This window comes from Camelus ferus, chromosome X (genome assembly GCF_009834535.1).
Source record: "Camelus ferus isolate YT-003-E chromosome X, BCGSAC_Cfer_1.0, whole genome shotgun sequence".
In the NCBI taxonomy this organism is placed as follows: Eukaryota; Metazoa; Chordata; class Mammalia; order Artiodactyla; family Camelidae; genus Camelus; species Camelus ferus.
Window position 1 is genome coordinate 95,347,555 of NC_045732.1, and position 18,703 is coordinate 95,366,257.

Here is an 18,703-nt window from a genome sequence, read left to right on the forward strand (position 1 = left end):
AAGAACCCGAGGGGCTCACTGGGAACAGAAGCAACACCACCGCCCAACTGGGGCATCTGAGGGACGAGCTGGAGTGCTCCAGGGGCAGGACAGAGGGCCAGGGGAGACCTGGTCTCACCCCAAGGAAGGGATGGCTGCTGGCGAGACATGCGCAGTGAAGGCATGAAGGCGTGAAGGCGAGGCGAGCGTGTCCGCTGCGCCAGGTCCCGCCCCGCCAACGCCGTGAGGCAGGGGGCGGGAGACCGGGGTGGGCTGGACTGCACACACCTCCGGCGGGCAGGGCAGAGGGGCAAGGGGCCCGTGGGCAGAATGAGAAGAGCAGTCTGGTTGGCCCAGAACGTCGGTCCCTCGTGCAGCGCGGCTCAGGTCCGGCCGGGAGGGCGCAAGGAGGAAAACAAGGGTAGAAGAAAGCGCTACGAGTCACGTCAGCCTCCGTGTCCTGCGTCTGAGGTACCTCTTATAGCTTTAATTTTTCATTAGCCTTTTACAAGGAATCTTTCAATGAAGCTATTGTTAAATTTTGAAGCTTTTTCGAGGCTCTGGCATACCAGTTAAAATAGATACCCTATTTTGTTTGTTTGACTTCGACGCCTTGCTTTTTAAATGGTCTTATCTAATTGGAACATTCTTCACAATGGCCGTTGTAATTTTAGGTTGTAATTTCCTTGAGGGCTCCCGGCCGTTTGGTAAAGCACTGGCCACAAATGGAGTCTAACTTGCATTTTCTGTCTAGCCATATCTAGCTGCAAATGGGGTATAACCCACATTGTTGTCCAGTCATATTGTAAACTGACAGTTACCAAGCCAAGTTCCCAGGACATAATACAAATTTAGTAAGATTCTGGCTGGTGGTTGTGGTTGTTGTGGTGGTGGTTGTTGTTGTTGTTGTTGTTGTTAGATACCTCCAGCTTCTGGGATCACTGTTCTTAGATACAAAGTAAGCAGGTGTGCTGGAAGGTGGTGCGCTTAACTATTTGGATTTTAAGAAGGGGAATTTCCGTTGGCTGTAGAATTTTAATTTTTGTTCTAAGTTCAATTTCTTGTTCTTTCATTTTGTTACAAGGTCTCTAAGGCCAGCCATCATACCAATAAGACCATTGTTTAGAATGAGTGTTCTGTAACAAAATTCTTTTTCTTTTTAAAATATAGCAACTCATATCAATAAGCCTTTTTATGGCCTAACCAAGGATGCAAAACGCATCTCACAAGAGCAAAAAGATACAGCCTTCATAAGATCCAGAAAGTTTACTCTGGATCAAAGATAGTCCCAAAGATAGTCTAAGAAAGTAAAGGCCTTTGTTGCATAGACAGTAAGGATGGTGTGGTGAAAGTGATGTCTCATGTCTCTCACTGGAACAGGAGGTACCTCCAGTTACAAAGCCACTAATCCAACACTGAGCAGGCACTACTGGAATGGGATTTTTCTAGCACTAACAAAGCAATGAAGGTTGAGACGTCAAAGGACAAAAGTCCCTTATAGACTGGGACCCTTTATGACAAACTCCCCTGAGAGCTGGCATGACTGGACAAAGAGAGAGCTAGCTGCTTGTGACTTCATGTCTCAGAACCCCAGTCTATTCAACTGGCCACCAAGGTGCACCCTCCAGATGGTGGAGGTCAGAGAGAATAGTCTCACTGATCACAAAGCCAAGCTCTCAAGACATAAAACAAGAAGAAAGGAAAAAACCTCATCTGGTTTTCACATAGGGGGCCCACAGCAAAATTTGTCTAAATAGATGCTGGTCTGATGAGAATCATAAACTCACCAATCTGTGAGGCCAGTTCAAACAGTAGGCTCATAGGGCAGATGCCTGAGTTCTTACCCTATGGTATTTCGTCTTTGTGACAAACAACACAGCAGACAGCAACAAAGAAAAATATGACCATCTCTGGGAGAAAATGAATCAGTAAAATTCAAGAGTACTCATTACCAAATTTACAAGAGTTGCTATGCCCAAGAACCTAGTTCAACAAATATTTTCTCCTGCTAATCTAAATTTAGAGAGAAAAAAGATTCTCACCACTTTCTCCTCCACCAGATCCCACAGCCAGAGATTCAGGAGACTGACATGATAAGAAGTCTTACCTTCTGCTGGCTTTTGTCAGGTGTCCCAGGATCTCTCAGCTGCAGCAGCCTCAGGGCAAGTAGTGTTCAGCCAGCAATTTGACCCTGCCTACTACACCAAAACTGTTGGAAAGGGGAAAATTTCCCCCTTCCCCTGCTGGTTCTTTTCGCTGGTTGAATAATTAAAATGACATAAGACAGATTAATAGGAGAAAAAACAACTTTAATTTTGTGCATATGGAGGCTCTATAAGACTATGAGGCCCATAGGGCAGCCAGGTAAAACAGGGCATATGTGTCATCCTGGACTAAGGAGAAGAGGTAGGGATCTGGGACTTCAAAGGGAAGGAAGGCAATTCACAGGAAGATGAAAAAGAGCAAATGTTTGTAAACAAAGGTTGGCTGGGCCATACAGAAACAATGGGACACAGAGGGGACTTTTAACAACAGATTTTGTTGGGTTCCTTCCTGTCCACCACACCTAGTTCATACTACACTGTAGTCATGTATGGTGATGGCTCCCTTCCTAGAATGGGTCCTCTGTCTATATTCTTTAAGGCAGTTAGGAGGAAGGTCAAAAGTTCTTTCAGAGTCTTTTGGGCCTTGACTGTTTTCAGCTCAAAATAATCTGCATGCCAGAGTGGCACATCTTGGGGTGGCCTGCCCTGAACCTCATCACTAGTTGTGAGATTTTGGCAAATCACCTCTCATCTCTGGGCCTCCCTCTCCTCATTTATAAAATGAGGGTACTGACTAAACCAGAGTTTCTCAAACTGAGTTTTGGAAGCCTAAATCTTTTCAAATATGGGGATTTAGTGAAGGAGGGTGAATATATAATAAAATAGGTACCTGGTGTTAAAAAGACAAAGTGTGGTGCATCCAGACAATCGAATATTATTCAACACTAAAAATAAATGCAGTGCCGAGCCATGAGAAGACATAGAGGACTTAAATGCATATTACTAAGTGAAAGAAGCCAACTGAAAAGACTACAAACTGTATGATTCCAACTGTATGACATTCTGGAAAAGGGAAAACTATGGAAAAAGTAAAAACATCAGTGATCCCTAGAGGTGGAGGTAGGGACAGATGAACAGGCAGAGCACAGAGGACTTTGAGGCCAGTGAAAATACTGATATTACAGTGGTGGATATATGTCATCATACATTTGACCAAACCCACAGAATATACAACACGAAGAGTGAACCCTAAGGTCAACTATGGACTGTGGGTAGTGATGTTCCAACATACAGTCATCAGTTGTAACAAATGTACTACTCTGGTGGGGGATGTTGATCATGGGAGAGTCTATGCATGTGTAGGGGCAGGGGGTATATGGGAAAATGTTGTATCTTCCTCTTAATTTTGTTGTAAACCTAAAACTGCTCTTAAAAAAAATCTATTTAAAAAAAACCACTGGACTGAATAAGTGTTTCTAATTATAATAGCTCATGAGTCTATGAAATCTAATTTTCATTTATGGAATCTGCTTTAAAAGGAACTAGGGTGTTTGCTATTTAAGATAATTCTGCTTCCAGTTAAATTGGGCAAATTGAACACATGCACTTAGCTCCTTCCTGAGACCACTACAAAAAAAAAAAAAATGTAAAGGAATTTAAAGGCCAAAAATCATGAGAACAGAGGAAACAGGAAGAGAGGCTACAAGCAAGATAACACCTACCTCCCATAAAATGTGGAAAGTAGAAAATGGATAAATGAGTAGCAACTGATTTAGCTGACTAGAGAAAGTTGAAACCTAAAGAAGCTGTTTGTATTGCAGATCCTAAAGACTCAGGAATGAAAGGTACCAGGTATCTCTGAAAGTGGGAGTATGGAGTTGAAATCAGGGTGACTGAACATCTTTATAAGGAGCAAACAGTTCTCAGATCTCTCCCTCCATCTAACTAAAGGATGAGACACTTAAACCAAGCACAGCTGAGGACCCACTGAGCTGCCATTCTGAAAATGGGGATTAAGTTAAAGTCTGCATTCTGATCATTGAGACCTCCAGTCCCTTTTCTTGGATCAGTTCCCAAAATACTGACAGCCAAGGCTTATACACTCCAAGTTGGAGATTGGTAGATTCTGCTTTGGGAAACTGACTGAATCCAGAGAAATAAAACAGAGATTATAATGGAAAAGTAGGAAAGTTGTCAAATTATGTAGGGCCTTGGAAATCATATTAGAGTTTTTGGATTTTAGCCTAAGGGCCAGAAAGTCATCCAAGGGTTTTAAGTAAGGTAACAAGATCAAGTTTGCATTTTTAAATGATTAAAAAGGAGCTAGTGTGGATGTTCAAAGACAGAGGATTCTGGACCATATATTGGCCAGTTTCAATCATGTTAAAATACAGTTGCACACTTTCCCTTTCCATCTTCCTTTTCAAAGCTTGGAGGAGTCAGTGGTAGTGAAGAGAGCTGTCACGTGGGGACACATTGGCGGTATACCTGCCAGTGCCTAAGGATATAGAGTGCTAGGGAGGGAGACAGGAGTTGCTATATAGAGGGATGTCAGTATCATGCCCAGTGGTACCTAAGGACATGCGATGGTAAGGGGGAGAAGAAGGGAGCTGGACAAAAGAGATACATTGGAGGTATGCTTGTTGGTACCCAAAGATATGGGTTGCTGTAGCAGTGTAGGATGCCACATGGAAGCACATTGGCAATGTGCCTGCTGATATCTGAGAATGCAGAGTGCTGGTGGTAGGGTGCAGGAGTTGGGCAGGTGGAGGAGAAAGCCAGTGTGGTTGGGAGACTGGTTACATTTATTGAGCAAATAAGTGAGAATTATATGGAAGATGATAAGCACCAGGTTTCTTACTGTTGGAGAAGATAGAAAAATCATGGAAAGGAAGAAGACCATTCTGAACCTGAGATTCTCAGTTGAAATTGGAGGTTTTGATATGAACCCATGCTTTTTTAACATCTATACTCAGAGAGATGGAGAAATAGTTATAGATGTATTTATTGTGTGTGTGTGTGTGTGTATTCTGGGCCCTCTTACAGACTACCTCTGTCTATAAGAGGGCCTAGAAGCAATAACAGCCCATTAGCAATGAGTGCACCAAGTACCCAGATCATGGTTTATATGTACCACCCTCCACCAAAGGAAGTGCTCCAAGAATAATGAAAGGGGCTCCCAATAGTCAAATCTGGGACAATTTGAACATCAAAATAAATTATTATAGTAATGGATTACGACTGATTATATAAAATTGGAATCCATGAGTCCATATTGATATAAACAAATAAATGAATAAATAAATGGGGAATGGGGCAGACTGTATTTTACAAAGATGCCCACCACAATATATTCTATCCTACATGCTGTTCTTACAATGTGGCGTTAACAATTTTCCCATTGAGTGGTAAATGCTATGTCCCTCCTCTTGAACCAGGGTGGATACTTGTGGCTTCTTCAACCAACAGAGTACAATGAAAGTGAAGCTCTATGACTTTAGAGGTTGTATCAGAAAAAGGCCATGCACTTTCACTTTACTCTTTTGGAATGCCTGCTGTTGAATTTCCATCACAATGCTGGGATGAAATCAAGCAGCCACATGGAGGGGCCTCATGTATTGGTTCAGGCTGACCAACTGAGGTCCTAGACAAAAGTCAGGACCAACTTGTCAGCCATGTGAGTGACCGCCTTGGAAGTGGCTCCTCCTGACCCAGTTTATTGCATTGGTTGATACCTCACATTGCCCAGATGCAGATTCATGAGCTAGATATGTGATTATTGTTTTAAGCTACATTTGAGAATAGTTTGATACACAGCAATAGATAGCTGGAACAGGGGAGAATCCCTTTTCTTCTTTATAGTAAAATGCCAGCTAATAAATGTAGAAAGACTGATGGAAATAGAAAATCACTATTTGGCCACCATGACAGTAGTGATTGCTTCAGGAGGCTAAAGGAGGTTGGTGGAGAATTGATGACGAACATGATATTGGCATAACCTGGGAATATCTCCCCACAAAATGCTAGTTAGTTACAAAGAGAAAAAAATGATGTCTTTATTGTGGAGAAATCTGCAGACACCAACATGACCAGGTGATCAAACTTAATGGTACCGGTGACAGGACAGGTTGGCATTGTGTGCCCTGTGATGTGATGCACTAAGAAGAGCACTTCTGGAGTATTTCTGCCAAGAAAACATGGCCTGCTTCTAGTCCAAAAGAAACATGTGGGTCATCCTACAAAATGTAAAACCACTAATTTGTAAAACTGCTAAGGACATGAAACATAGGGAAAGACTACAGAACTATTTCATTCAGATTGGAGGAGCCTGAAAGATATGACAGCTCAGTGCAACACAAATTCCTGAATGGAATCCTGAACTGGAAAGGAAAAAGAAAAATTGTTAGGTCAGTTGGCATAATTTTAATGGGGTCTGGGGATTGGAGAAGGAGAAAGAAAGCGAGTACAGAGGCAGTGAAATGTGAACACTTAGGAAACTAGATGAAAGGGATATGGAAGTTCTTTGTACTGCACTTGTAACTTTTCTGTAGGTTTGAAAATGTTTCAAAATACATTATTTTTCAAAACCACACAATTGCTTATTTTACCAAACCATTTCAGATCAAAGGCTCATTGCTTAATTTCAACCTCTCAACCAATTCTATTCTTCAGGGCAAAGAGGTAAAGATATGGGATGCCTAACCCCAAACCACAGGTATGCAAATCATATTGCTAACCAGGCCCCAATTCATACTAATTCATCAACATTTCCATGCCCAGTGCTGCATCAGCTCTCTCAAGTCCAACTGAGACAGCAGAGTTTGCAGACTTCACTTTCAGTGTCGCAGGTGCTCATTGCACAAAACAGCCCCACCCCTGATGTGATGCAACAAAGAGGTACTCCTTGTGGTAATAGTTTTTATCTGTTATCTCTTAGTCTTTGGCAAAAATGTAACATATCTCTTCAATGTCCCTCCAATTTATTTTCTGCATCACTCTTCCTCTGTCACCTTATTCTCTGCTCCTGCTTCCATGATGGCTCAGGAGGTAATTCTGAGGCTTGCCCTCCTCAGTTAGCATCCTACATGTGGCGCCTCTCGTGTGTTCCCTCCAAAGTGTCCCACCCCTCAAACACATAAGTTTTACAACAGGAATATCCAAATAGTAAGTAACTATATGAAAGAAATTAGATAATACAAATAATTAAAAAATAAAAATTAAACCACAATGTGGTAGTCATTAAATTAGTACAGTATTTCATGGCACCATGATGGTAATATATATTGAGGATCATGAAAATATTCATGCCTTGTGTCATGCATTTTGATACAATAATCCTGCTTTTAGAACTTTTCCCAGGAAGATTATTCAAAAGATAAAGAGTGTTATTTGCAATAGTGAAAAGATGCAAATAAGACACATATATGATATTCATGCATTCTTTCAACAAATATTCACTGAGAACCTACTATGAACCAAGTACACAATAGAACAGAGGAAGACAGTCATGTTTATATGTTACTATAAATTGACACAATGAAATGTTACATAACTATTAAAATACTGAGTAGAAATAATCATAGGAAAATGTTTATAAGATAAAGTAGAACACAAAATTTTATAGACACTATGTAAAACTGTATATTATAGTAAATCCAGAAACTTCATTAGATGTGTAAGAATCTAATTTAAATGCTCACAGAAACTGTAGTATTATTGCTCCCATTGTACAGATTAGGAAACTGAGACTCACTGTGATTATGAAAATACAATACTAGAATGTTAGTTCCAGAAGATAATGTTTTTGTCTGTCCTGTATCTCCCTGCCTATAACAGGACCTCGCACACAGCAGACACTCAATAAATAGTTCTTGACCGCCTGAAGTGACTAAACCATGATTTGAACCCAGTGTCCCTACCTGAGATAACTTCATTCAAATAAGCCAGACCCAACAGGACCATGAGGGAATGAGTTCAGAGATGGGTTTAGGTAGCTTGCGTCCTTTGTGTTGCAAGGGCCTCACAGCAGGGCCTCTCCTTTCCTTTTTTTTTTTTTAATGCCTGCCCTCTGGTGGAGGTACTAACAAGTAGCAGTAGTCTATGTCTTATATATGTAATTAACATCCAGTTTTGTCTGTTTCCCTGTGGTATGGAAACAGCTACACAGATTTTCACCAAATTTGGAGGCTATGATTGAAATGGTGTGATATAGAATACATCGTATTGACAAAATTAACTTTGGGGACTATGGAGGGCACTTTGGTTATTTTTTTTCCCTTTCTTAGTGAGTTGTGTGGCCCATCACTTTAAAGGTTTGTAAGAGTTAAGAAATGTATACTTTATGAATTTTGCTAAAATGTCATGGATGAAGAGGACATTCCAATATTTCATTAATTTTTATTTTTGTTTTTTCTTAAATACAAAGAAATTAAATACCACAGAATTTACCCCCAAAGATTTTGAATAAATATTAACTTCACGTCAGCAAGAGCATTCTTGAGGGAGAATTTTTAGAGAGGTGGAAACCCAATTTGAAAGGCACACCCATGTGAGGGCCAGTTGGAAAGATAGGCTCTTTCAAGGGCAAATGAAAGTGCAATGAGAAGAATGCTTGGTGGCCAATCAGGAGAATCGTGTTCTTTCACAGGCAGTTGAAACCAGAGTCCAGTTCAAAGAGACATTTGGCTGCTGATCATGAGATACATGAGCTATGAATTCAGATGCTTCTTCTAGAGAAAATAGTGCTTTTAAATTTGAGCTCCAAATCAATTATGCCAAGGAATCTACACCAGTTCTATGACTGGAATCTGAAAGGAGAGCCTAAATGTTCCAATGAAAAGGTCACGTTGGAGCCAATTACTAAGCCCCCAAAGTTGCTAAAATCTTTATTAGTGGAGCAGCATCCAGAATCCCAAGACCTTTAAGATAATATCAGAGCTTAACCTGTATATTTCCATGGGGGTGCAGTAGAGAGAAATCATTATATAACTCCCCCAAACCACTCATTCCCTCAAACTACCCCTTCATCTTTTAAATGCCTGAAATACCAAGTGAGTGTCTTTTCCCCTCATGGCTATTAATAAATCACAAACACAGATGCCTCAAATAATCGGCGTTGTTTCTTGATGGAGCTGCTTCTCATATAGGCAACACTATGTAATGTGTTCCTGAGTGGTTAGCAACAGGGATCTACTCAAACCTGCACCACAATGTAACAATACATATGACCTCCAAGGAAACTTGTTACAAAGTTAAAAATTATTACAGCCCTGAATTAATTATTTCAATTAGAGAAAAGTATTACAATTCCAACATTCATGTTTTTATTGTTTCTATTAAACTTCATTTAATGATAGTTAATTATTAACTCCCTGTGAAGCACTGGGAGTTTCCTAGAATCTCTTTCCTGGCACTTATAATGATGGCTTGTAGTGCTAACCCCCAATTTTCTCTCTTATTGACAAAAAGAGATCAGACTAGTAAGCACTTGGAAAGCCCTCCCCTGCGACTAGCACAGTGCTTGGCAAATAGTAAATACTTAATAAATATCTGCTGAACGAATGAATGAATCACCTTTACTATATGAGTTGGAGTTCTTCGGTTGTGAATAACAAAATCCAACTCTGGCTAACTTAGAGGGAAAAAGAGCAATTTATTTGAAGGATATACGGGAGCAAACTGGTTTAAGAAAAGGCTGGCGAACCCAGCTCTTCAGAAACCAGGGCAGAAACCAGGCAACTCCAGAAGGTGTCGGGCAAGAACTGCTTACCGTTTCATCCAGTCTTTATCACTCTTCACAAATCAAATTCAAGAGGAAGCTTCTGATTGACCCAGCTTGGGTCCACATCACTGCTCCTGAGTTAGGATCGGACAAGGTATCTTAATTAATATTCTTGACGGACTTTATCCAGTATGTATAGAGAGAATTTCCCAAAATGAAATTAAGGATTTACAAAAGAAGGCAGAATGGATGCAGGATAGGAAGGAGGAAGGAGAAAGGAATAAAGTCTCTTTCTAAGAGCCAAGCAAGAAAGTACTTAGGAAAAAAGTACTTAAAATTAAGCTTACTAAGAAAATTATGTGTGTTATCCTTCAAGAAAAGAGAATAATGACTCTGAAGGTGACTCAGAGATCCTCAGGGCCACCACTCCTACAGGCCCAGGGGACAGAATTGATTCCCCCTCAGTTTTTGAGGGTAGGCCCACCTCTAAAATTTTCAACAGACCAGGCCACCACAACCTAGAGCCCTGGGGGCAGGGCTGCCCAGCAGGACCCCCATCTGCAGAACCGCAGGGACTGGAACATCACCCAGCAGAGCTTTAGGGGTGAGAGCACCACTTAGGTCCATGGAGACAACACTGCAGACCCTCTGGAAGGCAGGGCATCAAGCCAATGAAGACTGTTCTCAAGCCTTAAGGTCTAATGGATTTTGCCTGGCTAGGTTTGGGACTTGCTTGAGATGTGTCACCCCTTGCTTCCTTCTGCTTTCTCCCTTTTAGAATGGGAATGTCCACCCTATGCCTATCCCATCATTGTATTTGGAAGCATATGACTTGTCTGATTTCACGGTTCACAGCTGAAAAGGGATTTTGCCTCAGGATGAGTTGTACCTGAGCCTCACCTATAATTGATTTAGATGATATTTAGATAAGACTTTGAACTTCAGAGTTGATGCTGGAATGAGTTAAGATTTTGGGGGCTGTTGGAGTGGAATGAATATATTTCTCATGTGAGGACATGAATTTGGGGGGGAACCAGGAATGGAATATTATAGATTGAATGCATATTATAGATTGAATTTGTGCCCCTCAAATTCATGTTGAAGCCCTAACCCCCACTGTGACTGTACTTAGAGATGGGGCTGCTAAGGAAGTAATTAAAGTTATGTAACATCGTAAGGACAGGGCCTTGATCTAATAGGATTAGTGTCCCTAGAAAAAGAGACACCAGAGAGTTCTCTCTCTCTCTCTCTCTCTCTCTCTCTCTCTCTCGCCCGCCCTCTCTCTCTTCCTCCCTCTCTCTCTCTCTCTTCCTCCCTCTCTCTCTTCCTCCCTCTCCCTCTCTCTCTCTCTCCCTCCCTCCTCATCTCTCTTATCTCTCTCCCTGTCTCTCTTGTCTCTTTCGTCTCTCTCCCTCTCTCTTGCCTCATGGACATACCAAGGAAAGGCCATGTGAGCACACAGGGAGAAGGCAGCCATCTGCAACTCAAAGGGGGAGTCCACATCAGACACCAACCCTGCTGGCACCTTGATCTTGGGTTTCCAGTCTCCAGAACTATGATGAAACAAACTTCTGTTGTGTAAGCCACCAAGTCTATGGTATTTTGTTCTGTCAGCCCTAGCAGACAAATACACCCACCATAAAAATTATTGAGACAATCAAATAATTTAAGAGATATAAAAGTGCCTTGTGGGGAAAATAGTTAAAATAACTGCATAGGTATAAATATCATTATTTTTGTATGTCTTATAATTCAGATAGAATAGGCTATTTGAATATTGACCATCAATTGTTACAGAGGAATTTCTGAAAGACCTAAGTGTGAATGACTACTACATTTTCAATGTTATTATCAAAATATGTACAGGGAACATTTCAAATCAGTGGGAAAAGCATGAATTATTCAATGAATTGTGTGGGACTATTTGGAAAAAAAGTTAAACTCCCACTTTATGCTAAACATATAAAAATTCTAGATGTTTTTAAAACCTACATTAAAAATAAAAGCTCAACAGCATTAGAGGGAAATGTTAAAAAAACATTTTTATAATCTTGGAATGGAAAATATCTTAAGTTTCAAATTCAGAACCCATAATGGAAAATATTAACAGATCATACTCTGTAAAAATTTTCAAATTCTGTGCAGCCAAAAAACCCCCACAAATTTAATGGACAAGCAACAGACTGTGAGAAGATGTTTTCAACATATGAAACAAAGAATTAATATCTACTGAATATAAATAGTTTCCACAAATTAATAAAATACCAACTATACAGTAGAAACATAGCCAAAAGATGTAAACAGGCAGTTCTCTTTTTTACTTATTTTTAATTTTTTTTTAAATTGGGGGGGGGTTAGGTTTTATTTATTTATTTATTTAGATTGAGGTACTGAGGATGGAACCCAGGACCTCCTGCATGCAAAGCATGCCCTCTACCACTGAGCTATACCCTGCCCCCAAACAGGCAGTTCTTTTTGTTAAAGTGTTTTTAATACAGTTACAATGTTGTGCAGCCATCACCACTATGTAAATTCAAGAACATTTAATCATCCCCATAAGTAACCCATACATATTAAGCAGTCACTCCCATTACTCTTTACTCTAAGCTCCTGGCAACCATTAATCTAAACTCTACATAAATCTATAATATACATAAATATATGGATTTACCTATTCTGGACATTTTATGTAAGTTAAATCATACAATATGTGACCTCTTGTGTCTGGCTACTTTCACTTAGCACAATGTTTTTAATATTCATCCACATTATATCATGTATCCATACATACATCATTCATTTTTAAGGCTGAATAATGTTCCATTGTATGGATATACCAAATTTTTTAATCCATTCATAAGTTGATAGACATTTGGGTTGTTTCCACTTTTCAGGTACTATGAATAATGCTAACATTTGTGTACAAGTTTTTTTTTTAATTTTTCCCAGTTTTATTGAGATGTAATTGACATATAACATTGTATTAGTCCAACCTGTTCAATGTAATGATTTTATGTATGTATATATTGTGAAATGATTACACAGTAAATGGAGTCAACATCCATCACCTCAGATAGTTACAAATTTTTTTCTCGTAATAGGAACTTTTAAGATTTACTTTCTTAGCAACTTGCAAATATACAACACAGTATTGTTAACTACAGTCACCCTGCTGTACGTTACAGCCCCAGGACTTATTTTTCTTATAACTGGAAACTTATACCTTTGACTACCTTCAGCCATTTCTCCACTCACCTCTGACAACCACCAGTTTGTTCTCTGTATGTATGAGTTCCTTTTTTTTTCAGATTCCACATAAAAATGAGATCATACAGTGTTTATCTGTCTCTGTGTGACTTATCTTCCTTAGCATAATGCTCTCAAGGTCCATCCATGTCACAAATGGCAAGATTTCCTTCTTTTCTATGGCTGAATAATCTTCCATGGTTTATATGTGTGCGTGTGTATACAGTATATACACGCACACATATATACCACATTTTGTTTACCCATTCATCCATAGATGGACACTTAGGTGGTTTTTATGTCTTGGCTACTGTAAGTGATGCTGTGTTGAATATGAGAGTATAGATATATTTTTGAAATAGTGGTTTCATTTCCTTTTGATATATACCCAGAAGTGAAATTGTTAGAGCCTATGATAGTTTTGTTTTCAATTTTTTGAGGAACATCCCTACTGTTTTCCATAGTGGCTGTACCAGATGTAAAGTACATTCCCAACAACAGCACACGAGGGTTCCCTTTTCTCCACATCCTCGCCAGCATCCATTTGTGTACAAGTTTTTGTGTGAACATATATTTCTGATTCTCTCAATATATACCTAGGAGTAAAATTGCTGGATCATTTAGTAATTCTGTGTTTAATTTACTGAGTAACTAACAAACTGTTTTCAACAGCGACTGCACCATTTTACATTCCCAACAATGTATGAGGGTTCCCGTTTCTCCATATCCTTGTTAACAACTTGTTATTTTCTGGGGTTTTTTGTTTGCTTGTTTGTTTGTTTTTATATAGTTATCCTAGTGGGTATAAAGTAATATATAATTGTGATTTTGATTTGCATTCTCCTAGAAACTAATGATACAAGCATCTGTTCATGTGCTTATTAGCCATTTGCATATATTCTTTGGAAAAGTGTCTATTTCTTTGCCCATTTTAATTGGATTTTTTTCTTTCCATTTTTGAATTGTAAGAGGTTTTATATATTCTGAATGCTTATCAGATATATCATTTCCAAATACTTTCTCCCATTCTATGGGTTGTCTTGTCACTTTCTTGGTAGTATCCTTTGAAGCACAGAAGTTTTTAATTTTTGGAGGAGGTACTGGGGATTGAACCCAGGACCTTGTGCATGCTAAGCATGCACTCTACCACTTGAGTTATACCCCACCCCCCAAAGGTTTTGATTTTTATGAGGTCCAATTTATCTATTTTTTCTTTTGCTGCTTATGCTTTTGGTATCATATTTAAATAACCATTGCCTAATCCAAGGTCACAAAGATTTATACCTGTGTTTCTTTCTAAGAGTTTTATAGATCTTACAATTAGGTCTTTGATCCATTTTGAGTTATTTTTTGTATGTTTTGAGGTAAGGGTCCAAATTCATTCTTTTGTGTGTGGTTATCCAGTTGACCCGGCACCATTTATTGAAGACTATTTATTCCCCATTGAACGGTTTTGGCACCCTTGTCAAAAATCAATTGACTATAATGTATGGTTTTATTTCTAGATTTTCAATTCTGCTCCTTTGATCTCTGTGTATACTTGTGCCAGTACCACATTGTTATGATTACTTTAGCTTTGTAGTAAGGTTTGAAATGGGAAAGTGTAAGTCCTCTAAAATTGTTCTTTTTCAAGATTTTTTTTGGCTATTTGAGGCCCCTTGTAATTCCATGTGAATTTTAGGATTGATTTTTCTACTTCTGCAAAAAATGCCATTGGGATTTTGATAGAGAATGCATTGATTCTGTAGATCCTTATGGATAGTATTGCCATCTTAACAATATTAAATCTTCCATTCCATAAACACAGGCTGTCTGTCCATTAGGTCTTCTTTAATTTCTTTCAGCAACTTTCTTTAGTTTGCAGTATATCTTAAACCTCCTTGGTTAAATTTATCCCTAAGCATTTTATTCTTTTTGATGCTATTGTAAATGGAATTGTTTTCTTAATTTCATTTTCAGATTGTTCATTGCTAGTACATAGAAATAAAACTGATGTTTATATGTTGATCTTTACCCTGCAAATTTGCTGAAATTTATTAGTTCTAATAGTTATTTTGTGGATTCTTTAAGGTTACCACATATAAGATCATGTCATCTACAAATAAAGGTAGTTTTTCTTCTTCCTTTCCAACTTGGATGAATTGTTTTTTGCCTAATTGCCCTAGCTAGAACTTCCAGCACAATGTTGAGTATCAGTGAAGAGCTATCCCTGTCTTCTTCCTGATTTTAGGGCAAAGTTCTCAGTCTTTCACCAGTGAGCATGAGTTGCTATAGGTTTTTCACTGATGCCCTTTAGCGTATTGAGAAAGTTCCTTTTTACTCCTAGTTTTCTGATTGTTTTTCTCACGAAAAGGTGTTAGATTGGATCAAATGCTTTTATTGCATCAATTGAGATGAGTTTGTGGAATTTTATCCTTCATTCTATTAATATGAGAATATTAATTAGAGACTATTAACATTCTCTAATATGGCATATTATACTTTTAAATTTTTATATGTTGAAACCACCTTTGCGTACCTTGGATAAATCCCACTTAGTCATGGAGTATAATCCTTTTAATATGTTGCAGGATTCAATTTGCCAGTATTTTGTTGATGATTTTTACATCTATACTCAAAAGGGATATTAGTCTGTATTCTTTTCAGTGATATCTCTGTCTGGCTTTGGTATCAGAGTAATGCTGGCCTCACAGAAGGAGTTAAGCAGTATTCTTAACTGTTCTGAAGTACAGAACAGTTTGAGAAGGGTTGTTATTTCTTTCTTTGGTGACTTCTCTGAACTAATTTTGTAAGATCTGTATTCTTTGTCGTTTGTGGCCACGGAATTTCTTACTCCGCACACTCAGTGATTAGCTAGTGATTTAACAGACAATGCCTTAGATGCATGGAACAACAACAACAATCTCCTCATCTTTGCAGGAGGGTTCTGTGTGTGTTGTGGTGTGCCATCAACTCTGCCTGACCTTCACTCCCTGCTTTCACAGAGCCTTGAGGTGGGTCATAGGTGACAGCTATAGCCTTCTCAGATCTTTCCTGAGCACATGCACAGCCTTGGGCCTACACACAAACTTCTAGATTCCCAGGAATACAGAGGAGCTTTTCAAAGCCCTTTTCCCTCAAGGCATCTCATTTCCCAGCCTCCCTTCCCAAGCTTTTCAGTTTTCTATTGTTTGCCACTCCTGTTATCCCTTGCTCCAGGGAGCAGCAGCTAAAAACATTTGCCTTTAAACATTTTCAAAAAAACATCCCCTGGGTAGCCACCTTAGCCCTGGGGAAGTTCCAAGTTAGGTAAAATTAAGGCAAGCCTTTTGAGCTCATCCTTCAGGGAGATACCAGACAGGTCAAAATATTAACCATAATTCTTTGAGAATAAGGTCTGTTCTACTCCCTTCAGTACTGGGTGCGCTTGTACCAGGAGTGTGGGCTCTTGTCTTCAAGGCCACTGCCTAGCTTGGGGTTAAGGAGTGGCACCATTGTAAGTTTAAATGCCACAAATCTCTCTTACTGAGATTTGGATACAGTTTCTCGATTAAGTATTCCCCTGGTTGCTGTATTTGATTAGTTTCCAGAGTCCCACAGATTTTTATTTTGACAGTGTTTGCCAATTTATTCATTGTTTTTGTGGTGGGATGGACTTTTGGAGTTCCCTATTCTGCCATTTCACTGATGTTTCAGGCAATCCTTAAGATGAAAAATAGGTGATCAGTTGTCATGAATAGCTGTTCAGCCTCACTAGTTATTAGCAAAGTGCTGATTAAAATGAGACTATTCTTGGTACATCAGTTAGCCAAAACTAAGATTGAGAATATCTAGTATTGACAAAAATGTGTGAGGAAATAGACGCTCACATGCTATTGGTGGTATATGAAATAATAACTTTTAGTGTGTAATTGGTAATGTCTCTCAAGTATTTCAGTGTGAATTCCTTCAAACTCAGTAATTCTACTTCAAGGAATTTAGCTTATGGAGACAAACATGCCTAAAGATATATTTACAGTTATTTTTTTTGCAAGATTGTAATAGTGAAAATCTGAAGGCAAACAGTCATTCCCACTAGAGGAGTGGTTAAATAAATTATGGCACCACAAAACCCTGCAATATACACTCTGTGGTGACAGAAATTCCAACCTAACCTCATTGGCAATTGGCTTCTTCCTCTGCCCAAATCTCAGATGGGGCAGCCTAATATTCTTATAGCGGGGGATGGGATGGGGCTAGGCAGTGTGGGACTTGGAGGAGAGAGCAAAATCAGACAGCAAAACAGACATATAGAGGGAAGGGAGCTGAAGATGAGTCCTTTATCTGTAGTATTTTCTAATTCAATATCCTCAGATTCAGCCCATGAAAGCAGGTAGTATGTGTAGTATGATCCCATTTACAAGTGTGTGTATGTGTGTGTGTACACTGCGTACATGTATATGTATTTATGTATGTATGTAAATGCATTTTAGAAGAACTAGATGAAAATGCACAAACTCCTACCATAGCTACCTCTAGGAAGAGAAATGGGGAAACAAGGAAGGAATGAAGGAGTCTCACATTTTACTCTATGTAACTCTGTGATTTGAACCTTTAGAACAGAAGTGAATTCATCTCACTGAAAAAAATTATCTAGTTCAAAAACTTGTGTGTGTGTGTGTGTTTTCCTTATGGTGGCGGTGCAGAGGGTGCAGACCCTGCCGGAGCTCTGGCACCAGGGCCCGCCTGCCCCACCGCACTGCCGCTTCCAGTTTCCAGAAAGTTGTAGGGTTTTTGTTTTTGTTTTTGTTTTTTTTCCAAAAACTTGTTTAAGATAAGTTCTTAAACAACATCAAAGCAAATTGGGATAGGGGAATCAGTAGTAGCCCCGTTACTCTACCAGCAACAAGCATAGAGAATGCCAGAGCCGAGCATGAATTTATAGATCACAACCTTAAGAGACGAGTGAGACTCGCCCGCATTGACATAGTGAGTTAATGACAGAGTTAAGTGTACAACCCAGGCCTCCTTAATGCCATAGGAAAACTAGATTCCAAAACCAGGGAAATGATGGTGGGAACAAATGAACCACTAAATCTGAAAAATGTGCCAGAGGTCAACTGTGCTCAGCCAGTCCTCTGTCTCAGTGAACAGTGAAAGGGAGAAGGCCAGAGGCTTGTTACGATACCACGGAATGTATCAGGTTGGAGATGTTCAGGAAGAGGCTGTGGCACTTTGCCTTCTCTGATGCCTCCAGTGCTGCTACCTGTCACTTAGAAGTCCCCCAAAGAGCTGTTTGACAATTAGAGAAGGAAATTGAGCACTTGATCGGTATCTGTGGAGTCACTGACTTTAAAAGAGCCCTGTACCATGGTTAGCACTTCAAAGAAGCAGCAGTAACAAGCTGTTCTCACTCTTCAAGGTATACTTTTTTACTAATTGTTTTACTGGGAGAAGCTAGGAGAAGGATAGCAGAATCTGACTCTGGCTAATTTGAGTAAAAGGGAATTTTCTAGGACGATCTGGTCAGTGGTGCACTGGTAAATATTTAACAACCAGCTCTTCAGAACAAAAAAGAATCTGACTTGTACTGCTTACTTATTTCCATTATATAAATACTCCCACCATGGCCAATTGCAAACTACCGGTGTGACATCATCTGGCTCACAAAATTCCTGAAAAGTTAACAGTAGGCCCTCAGAGCTGATAGGGAGATGCCCGCAGGATGGAAGGGAGGCAGAAGAAGGTCAGGAAC

General features: G+C 39.4%; 1 long non-coding RNA gene across 1 annotated transcript; it reads right to left on the minus strand.

The window, feature by feature from the left end:
* Positions 1-2,057: 2,057 nt before the first annotated feature.
* Positions 2,058-18,082, minus strand: LOC116662146. The gene is made up of 3 exons (XR_004318128.1): positions 18,070-18,082; positions 13,302-13,312; positions 2,058-2,135 (listed from the first exon to the last, which is right to left on the minus strand). It is a non-coding gene; the product is annotated as an uncharacterized LOC116662146 (long non-coding RNA).
* Between the last annotated feature and the right edge of the window lie 621 nt (positions 18,083-18,703).